This window comes from Diceros bicornis, chromosome 33 (genome assembly GCF_020826845.1).
Source record: "Diceros bicornis minor isolate mBicDic1 chromosome 33, mDicBic1.mat.cur, whole genome shotgun sequence".
Classification (NCBI taxonomy): domain Eukaryota; kingdom Metazoa; phylum Chordata; class Mammalia; order Perissodactyla; family Rhinocerotidae; genus Diceros; species Diceros bicornis.
The window spans coordinates 38,347,432-38,355,000 of NC_080772.1; positions in this window are offsets into that span (position 1 = coordinate 38,347,432).

Consider the following 7,569-nt stretch of genomic DNA (forward strand, 5'->3'; position numbering starts at 1 on the left):
TGGGGAAGAAGTCAGAGGAACCGAGATGGCCACCTCACTTCCTCTCTAGAGTCAGTCACCTGGTGGTGGAGGGCAGGATGCAGTGTGTGGATAGCAGGATGCAGTGGGGTAGAGAGCAGGATGCAGTGGGTAGAGGGCAGGATGCAGTGGGTAGAGGGCAGGAGGCAGTGGGTAGAGGGCAGGAAGCAGCAGGTGGAGGGCAGGAGGCAGTGGGTGGAGGGCAGGAGGCAGCAGGTGGAGGGCAGGAGGCAGCAGTGGGTGCAGGGCAGGAGGCAGCGGGTGGAGGGCAGGAGGCAGAGGGTGGAGGGCAGGAGGAGGCAGCGGGTGCAGGGCAGGAGGAGGCAGCGGGTGGAGGGCAGGAGGCAGGGGGAGGAGGGCAGGAGGCAGGGGGTGGAGGGCAGGAGGCAGAGGATGGAGGGCAGGAGGCAGCGGGTGGAGGGCAGGAGGAGGCAGCGGGTGCAGGGCAGGAGGCAGCGGGTGCAGGGCAGGAGGCAGTGGGTGGAGGGCAGGAGGAGGCAGCGGGTGGAGGGCAGGAGGAGGCAGCGGGTGCAGGGCAGGAGGCAGCGGGTAGAGGGCAGGAGGAGGCAGCAGGTGGAGGGCAGGAGGCAGGTGGTGGAGGGCAGGAGGCAGGTGTTGGAGGGCAGGAGGCAAGGGGTGGAGGGCAGGAGGCAGGGGGTGGAGGGCAGGAGGCAGAGGGTGGAGGGCAGGAGGCAGCGGGTGGAGGGCAGGAGGAGGCAGCGGGTGCAGAACAGGAGGCAGCGGGTGCAGGGCAGGAGGCAGCGGGTGGAGGGCAGGAGGAGGCAGCGGGTGGAGGGCAGGAGGAGGCAGTGGGTGGAGGGCAGGAGGAGGCAGGGGGTGGAGGGCAGGAGGCAGCGGGTGGAGGGCAGGAGGCAGGGGGTGGAGGGCAGGAGGCAGGGGGTGGAGGGCAGGAGGCAGCGGGTGGAGGGCAGGAGGAGGCAGGGGGTGGAGGGCAGGAGGCAGCGGGTGGAGGGCAGGAGGCAGGGGGTGGAGGGCAGGAGGCAGGGGGTGGAGGGCAGGAGGCAGTGGGTGGAGGGCAGGAGGCAGCGGGTGGAGGGCAGGAGGCAGCGGGTGGAGGGCAGGAGGAGGCAGGGGGTGGAGGGCAGGAGGCAGTGGGTGGAGGGCAGGAGGCAGTGGGTGGAGGGCAGGAGGCAGCGGGTGGAGGGCAGGAGGCAGCGGGTGGAGGGCAGGAGGCAGTGGGTGGAGGGCAGGAGGAGGCAGGGGGTGGAGGGCAGGAGGCAGTGGGTGGAGGGCAGGAGGAGGCAGGGGGTGGAGGGCAGGAGGCAGCAGGTGGAGGGCAGGAGGCAGCGGGTGCAGGGCAGGAGGCAGCGGGTGCAGGGCAGGAGGCAGTGGGTGGAGGGCAGGAGGAGGCAGCGGGTGGAGGGCAGGAGGAGGCAGGGGGTGGAGGGCAGGAGGCAGGGGGTGGAGGGCAGGAGGCAGAGGGTGGAGGGCAGGAGGCAGCGGGTAGAGGGCAGGAGGAGGCAGCAGGTGGAGGGCAGGAGGCAGGTGGTGGAGGGCAGGAGGCAGGTGTTGGAGGGCAGGAGGCAAGGGGTGGAGGGCAGGAGGCAGAGGGTGGAGGGCAGGAGGCAGCGGGTGGAGGGCAGGAGGAGGCAGCGGGTGCAGGACAGGAGGCAGCGGGTGCAGGGCAGGAGGCAGCGGGTGGAGGGCAGAAGGCAGTGGGTAGAGGGCAGGAGGCAGTGGGTGGAGGGCAGGAGGCAGCGGGTGGAGGGCAGGAGGCAGCGGGTGGAGGGCAGGAGGAGGCAGGGGGTGGAGGGCAGGAGGCAGCGGGTGGAGGGCAGGAGGCAGGGGGTGGAGGGCAGGAGGCAGCGGGTGGAGGGCAGGAGGCAGCGGGTGGAGGGCAGGAGGAGGCAGGGGGTGGAGGGCAGGAGGCAGCGGGTGGAGGACAGGAGGCAGCGGGTGGAGGGCAGGAGGAGGCAGGGGGTGGAGGGCAGGAGGCAGTGGGTAGAGGGCAGGAGGCAGCGGGTGGAGGGCAGGAGGCAGCGGGTGGAGGGCAGGAGGAGGCAGGGGGTGGAGGGCAGGAGGCAAGGGGTGGAGGGCAGGAGGCAGCGGGTGGAGGGCAGGAGGCAGTGAGTGGAGGGCAGGAGGCAGCGGGTGGAGGGCAGAAGGCAGTGGGTAGAGGGCAGGAGGCAGTGGGTGGAGGGCAGGAGGCAGCGGGTGGAGGGCAGGAGGCAGCGGGTGGAGGGCAGGAGGAGGCAGGGGGTGGAGGGCAGGAGGCAGCGGGTGGAGGGCAGGAGGCAGAGGGTGGAGGGCAGGAGGCAGCGGGTGGAGGGCAGGAGGCAGCGGGTGGAGGGCAGGAGGAGGCAGGGGGTGGAGGGCAGGAGGCAGCGGGTGGAGGGCAGAAGGCAGTGGGTAGAGGGCAGGAGGCAGTGGGTGGAGGGCAGGAGGCAGTGGGTGGAGGGCAGGAGGAGGCAGGGGGTGGAGGGCAGGAGGCAGCGGGTGGAGGGCAGGAGGCAGCGGGTGGAGGGCAGAAGGCAGTGGGTAGAGGGCAGGAGGCAGTGGGTGGAGGGCAGGAGGCAGCGGGTGGAGGGCAGGAGGCAGTGGGTGGAGGGCAGGAGGCAGTGGGTGGAGGGCAGGAGGAGGCAGGGGGTGGAGGGCAGGAGGCAGTGGGTGGAGGACAGGAGGAGGCAGTGGGTGGAGGGCAGGAGGCAGTGGGTGGACGGCAAGATGCAGAACAGTGGAGGCAATCTGGTGGGACGAACAGAAGATTCAGGGTATAGTGATGTGATCTACGTATTATTCTATACTATGTACTATCTGTAAAAGCTCTACAAGTATACAGTACACATTTATGGTATTTCTTGCTCAGTAGTGAGATCATAGTTGTATTGTTTGTTTCTCTGTATTGTAATAAGAAATATAATAAAGTTAACTGAGAGTTGTTAAATAGCATTGCTAAAATCATGTGCTTATGTTGACCAATCATGTTGCTATATAATATCATGTTTCAGATTTCCCTTATGTTATGCTCACTGCATGTTCCTGAAGTAGTCTTCGTTAAGGGGCTCTTGACTGCTGTTGACTCTGACCTTACTGAATATGGCTGCATTTTTCATTTCTAAAGACCATTGGTCTATAGTTTTGCTTTTATTGCTGTCATCATCAGGATTTTTTTTAGGATCAGTGCTGCATTTGGAAGATATTTCATCCCTCTCTCTCTTTAGGATCAGATTGGTGTAGTGAAAGAAACATTTTTTCTTAGGAAGTTCAGGACGATTTCTCACGTGGTTATAAATTCTTGCATTGGCATTTTTAATAATTGATGATTTTTCATTTGTCTTTCCCTGAATTAGATTGTTCAACTTCTTGATGTCTTGTTTCAGTTTGATAGTTTTTATTTCTCTATGAATTATCCATTTCAATTATTATAAAGCTACATTATTTTTCAAAATAATTGCAAAATAGATTTGTATTGATTACTATGTTTACTTTTTATTTCTAAATGTTTTATTTCTTGTAATCTTCATAGATTTATTGTGTCATTAGTGAATCATCTTAATATTTTCCAAATAAACAATTAGATTTTATTTGTCAGTTCTATTTTTTCCCTTATTTTGCAATCCAGGTATTTTTGCTTGTATTTATAATTCCTTTCTACATTTCTGTGATGTATTAACATCTTCAGCAGTAGCCCTAATTTATTTTATTTACCTTTATTTTTATTCTTTCAATAAGTACCTATTCAACTTCTAAATATTTCTAAACCTATTTGGCTGAAAAATACGTAAATTATGAATACTACAGCTGAATATTTACAAATTTGAAGAGTTGGGGAAATGATATAGCCAGCATTTTTCAATCTCAGGTTATAATTAGGGCAAAGGGGAAACAATTTAGAGCATCATGGAAATCATTTTGAAAAAGAAATAGAATGAAAAAGATAGGAAAATAAAGTACATTGTATATGGCAAATATAAATGCTATTTACCAAACGTTTATTTTGGTTGTCTAGTATTATTATGTGTGTTATGTGGGTATATACATGTGCATTTGTGTGCATAGAATGACAGTTTACTTTCTATTTTAGGTAGCTATCAAAAAACAAAGTTTGAAAAACACTACTGTAGATAACCTGCCCCATACTCTCTTTTTAGGCCTGAGAAATGATCCAGAAAGTTATTCTGTTTACCTAAGGTCACATATGGCAAAGCTAACATGTTTCCGTAGAATACATTGATCCTTCCACTGTAAGGCAATATAAAATAACATTAAATATTAGTTGTTCAATTAATATCAATTAGCAGGGAAATATCTTACTATTGTGATTTTCACTGAAAATTATAATTTCTCTGAGTGTCGCTTAAATGTTTTTAAAGGTTGGTTTGTTCAAAGCATGACCCAAACAAGGTCCTCATATTGTATTTAGTTGATAAATCTCTATCATTCTTTTAATATGTAGATCTCCATCCTTCTTTTCCTTTGCAATTTATTTTTTCCCATCTACTGATGAAATTATATCACTTTTCAATGTAAATTATCTCACATTTTGCATTTTGCTGATTGCATCCCCATAGTGTGATTTAAGAGGTTCCTCTATCCCCTGTATTTTCTATAAACTGCTAGTTAAAACTAGAGGCTCTGATTATTTTTGGCAAGAATAATTTATAAGGAGTGTTGTGTATTTCCAATTGCATAAGTCAGGAGTCATATAGTCATAGTTGTAACTCTTCTATGAAGTAAATTGTTGGGTGAACTCAGCTACAATTTTTCATCCATTATAAAGTGGCAATTCAGCTTTTTACCTAATGATTTCAGCAGTCATCAGTGATTGCTGCTTAGATTCATTGTATCCTTAGGGTTTTCAAAATAGAAGATTTTATCTCTACTATTCCTTCTTCATTTATTAGTTGGGATTTTACTATATAGAGTAATGTTGCCTCATAAACTGTTTGTCAACTCTGAGCTATTATAAATATGCAAGATAAATGTGTGGTTTTTCCCTTCTTTTACCAGTGTTCAGAAAAATGAGTTGGTTTTATGTCATCCTCCAAAGTGCCATAAGAGTTTTTTTCTAACATCATTATGAACTCATGTATCTTCACATTTTTAGCGCAGAATCAACTTTTTAAGTCAGTATAGTCTGTTTTGTTGGTATAAATTTCTAGCATGGCTTCATTGATTGTATCAAGTTATTTTTCTTGTTACCTTTCTTCTAATACTAATTTTACACAAAATTTGAGTACAGCTCTTTTCTAGTGATCATGCTAGTAAGGATGGAATTTTCTGGTACTTTTAGGATGGCTTACCTCTTTAAGGAGTTGGGGTGAGCAAGTATAGCATTTCTAGTATCACAGGTTGAAGCTTCCTTCTTTTGATGTTACCAAAAAGTGTTTAAAAAAAAAATTAGCTTGTCAATACTGAGATTTGCCTGTCCTGTCTTCTCCTTCAGTCTATGTGAACTTTTCTTTCCTTCGTCTTAGTTTCTGAGCCATGCTCAATTTGCACTCTACTCACATCATTTCTTTTCATTGAAAACTCTGTAAGAAGGGAACTTGGGCTGATCATTTTTTAGAGATTTCAGATGAAGATCCTCTCAGTGTCCTCTAGTCTTCTTGTGGTCCCCATGCACTCATCATGATGTGAGCCTGAGAACTCTCCCACCAATTTGGCTGATACTGTTTTGGACTGCTGAACTTCACTTTATGAATGACGTTTCCTGCTCTGGGGAGGGGAGCTTGTCAGTGACATATGGTCCCCAGGCCATCATCATCCTGCCTGCTACATCTTCTTGGTTTGAACATGAACACACTGCTAACTGGGTTCATACCAGTGACATATAGGCATTCGTGGGGTACTTGGTGAAGATGCTGTCTCTGGGTTTTCAGATTTGCTCCACTAATTATTCTGTCTGTATTTGTGTACTTGTTCAACATTAAAGAACCACACCACCATCCTTGCTGTGACCAACTTGCCTCTTTCTCCTGGCAACGGCTTTTAAGTCAATAAAATCTTCACTGAGGTCCATTTTATTTACCAGAAAGTTTGTAGCTATGTATTATAAAAGCTATATAGAAAATTGCTGTTATTATTTACATGTGTGTCTTTCATTTGAGGGATCCTTTCTTGAACCTTGCTTTAATATCATAACCACATTGTCAGTAATTATCTGGACATCAGTATATGCTTCCTGGTTTCTTGCTCACCAACATTTCCTGATTAACTTGTTCTCCAGTGTCTCTTCTTTAGCGGATTGTATTTTAAGCTTGCTGGGATACGTCTATGTACATATTTTTGAAAAAACTTTGCAAAAGTGGAATTATTTCCTTTTCTTTTAATGTTTAAAATGTCTTGATTGTATTCTTATATTTGGGTAATTGCTTGAAAGGGTATGAATTTCTGGGTTCAGTTTATTTTCTTTCACAACTTGGTAGTTCATCATATTTTAGCATTAATGTTTTAAGAAGAAATCCATTGTCAATCCAATTTTTATTCTTTAACAGAGATTTTGTGTTCACTCTCTGGAAGTTTATTGGATTTTTATTTTTTCATTAGTATTTATAATCTTCACCATAGTGTATCTATATATTCATCTCTTTTCAAAAAGTATTCTATCTTGGTTCTCTCTGAGCCCTTTTGAATGAAAAAATTAGCGTTTTGTGCAATTCACATAATATGCTTATTGGATTATTCCTCTCCATCCATATTTTTAAATTTTCTAACTATTAGCAAGTACTGGATATTATGAATCTTCCTTTTCTTTTTATTGTCTTCATAATTTCTATCATTTTCACTTTTGGGCAAGGTCAAAGAGTTTATATTCCGGATTACTGAGTTTTCAGTCATATTATCTGCTATTCTGCTATTTAATTAACCTTACTATTTGTAATTTCAGTAAACATTTTAACTCTGATGATTCTTTTCAGTTATATGGCTGCTTCTATTTTAGACAAGCATTTTTTCCTTATATTTATAGTACTATAGTATCCCCTTGAATCTCTCTGAGGATACTAATTTTTAAAAGCTCTCCTTTTTTTTTACGTGAGCTCTATTTCACGACTCAGTTATTTTTTTCTGAGGTGCTTTCCTTTTACTATATTGTATTCCCATATATGTGTGGTAATTCTCAGTTTTCTTTTGTGTGTACGTGTGTATGTATTCATATTTACATACACACTTAATATAGATGTTGCTTTTTCAATTAATGTCGGTATCTAGGGAGATATGATAGACAGAGATAGAAAGATGACAGATAGATAGACAGATAGATAGATAGACAGACAGACAGACAAACAGATAGATAGATAAAACTTATTTGCAAGGTAACTAAGATGGAATTACTCACTAGTGATGGGGCCTGCCCTCCTTCAGGCCTCTTCTGAATGGCAGTTCTGACTGTATGGCTCTGTGGATATACAGACAGTTTGTACCAACAACAGGTTGCCTCTCTTCAGATAAATAGGTTGGGATAACAAAAGCAAAACTGAATCCTCCTACAGTTGCCTTGTTAAACAAGGTTCTTACCCAGAGACAGAGAACATTAGTGTACTTTGGGGGAAACTGCTTTTCCCTCACTGCTTCTCTCCCTCTCTGTCC